Consider the following 1,882-nt stretch of genomic DNA (forward strand, 5'->3'; position numbering starts at 1 on the left):
TATAAAATTCCGACAATATTTGGTTTAATATTTTGACGATTTACATATTTATTGGCTTTACAATATTTTGCTGCGTGAAAGTAATTTTATCTTTAATAATAATTTGATGATTTAAAGGTTTTCAACGTTAGTTAATCACAAGTATATTTTTACATACGTTTAAAGTTGTTCCATCCTTTGGTGAACTCTTGGTCAACATCTGTACACGTCTAAGATAAATGTTGTACTGAATAAAATTATAAAATATGGGAAATAAAATTGATTTCTTTAAATGCTTTCATTTATGCACAAAGGAATTGAGTATTAGGAACAAAATCAAATATTTAAACCTCAATATCTTTGCGATGTTGTAAATCTTTGATATTTCTAAATCAGATTATTTGATTTAACAGAATTCATAGTTTGAAATATCTAAGGTCTGCAACATTTGGTTTCAAAGATAAAGTGATTAGAAAATCATAGTTTGTGGCAAAGACTCAATTCCTTTTAACCATTCTTACTTAAATACCATTATTTGCAGGTTTCCTTGTTTCAATTGTAAATTCAGAATTAAAACATTTTGTAGAGAAAATGTATTTAATCATCTGCGTTATAAAACAATCAAACAAAAAATATCCACAAACAAAGTTTGCAACTTAATAATGGGATACCTTTAATAACGATTAATTTTTCCACTAAACGTTGTCGACACTTTTAATTTTATGCTTATTAAATGTGTGTTTGTACAGAAAACAATATTTGCTTGAACCACAATTGAATTTGTCTCCCATTTCTTAATATTTATCTGAAATGCATTGAAAAAAGTTTACATAATTCCACGAAACTTGGAATTTTAACTGTTTTCATTCCTAACTTTCTTATTGAAGAGCTATTGAGAAGATCGAAAATGTTTTGAATTACTAATATATAAGCAGAGAAGTTTGTTTTTATCATATTGTGTGTATAAATCAATACTGGAGGAGCAACAAGGTCACAAACAGCTTCCAATAATGTCCATTTCATTTTACCCAGTCCTAAAGGTTATTTTGCAGTAGTATTACACAGATAACAAAATGTACAACAACAATTTATTATGACAATTCACTTACTCATACGCTATTCTAGGACTGCTTAAAATTCCTAAAGTTTCTTGCACCAACTCAACACTCTAAAATAAGTTTTATTATAACTACAAAGAGCATTGACACAATCATCAGAATTATGTGGTACATAAAATAAATTAACAATCATCTAATTAATCTACAACAATTAAAACAAAGTTAAATTATAGTTTCCACTCTGGTTGAAATTTGCGGATTTCGAAAAAAAAAATTTTAAGTTTAAATAAAATTTTCATTTCCTAAAAATATAACTTGATTATCTGCCTTCAAACATTAATTTATAATTATTCATCACAATATTCTCTGCTTTCAACCTTAAGAAACGTTGTTTCTTATATTCCAATAGAGAACTTCTCTTTTTACGGATATTTAATGTTAGTATACCTTTGAAGTGCTCTGAGGTCGTGGAATAGTTTTTCTTATAAATTCAGAAACTTCACCATGATTAATTATCTAAAATAATAAAAATAAATTTTAGGATTTTTTTTTATCAACTACAAACTTTAATAACTATATTGTGGAAGACGATGCCTGGCCGCGTTAAACAAGTTCCACAAGATTCAACAGAATGGGATAGAACGGATACGGGGCATAGTACTCATGAAACATGTGATATCGATATTGACTCATGTTCTGAACCCTCTAGTAATAAGTTATAAGAAATATAGATACTGGAAGTTATTTATGTGTTTTCATTAGAGTCTGACTCACGTCCTCTATAATATTATTATATAAATATTTATTTGCATTTCCTATTTTATATAGTTTTTAAATATAAGCTT

General features: G+C 27.1%; 1 long non-coding RNA gene across 1 annotated transcript; it reads right to left on the bottom strand.

The window, feature by feature from the left end:
- Window positions 1–30: 30 nt before the first annotated feature.
- On the bottom strand, window positions 31–1,556 carry LOC111717725 (uncharacterized). Its single transcript, XR_002768885.1, has 3 exons — window positions 1,485–1,556; window positions 1,089–1,147; window positions 31–209 (listed from the first exon to the last, which is right to left on the bottom strand). It is a non-coding gene; the product is annotated as an uncharacterized LOC111717725 (long non-coding RNA).
- Window positions 1,557–1,882: the final 326 nt, after the last annotated feature.

The sequence above is a fragment of the Eurytemora carolleeae genome, unplaced genomic scaffold (genome assembly GCF_000591075.1).
Source record: "Eurytemora carolleeae unplaced genomic scaffold, Eaff_2.0 scaffold3267, whole genome shotgun sequence".
In the NCBI taxonomy this organism is placed as follows: domain Eukaryota; kingdom Metazoa; phylum Arthropoda; class Copepoda; order Calanoida; family Temoridae; genus Eurytemora; species Eurytemora carolleeae.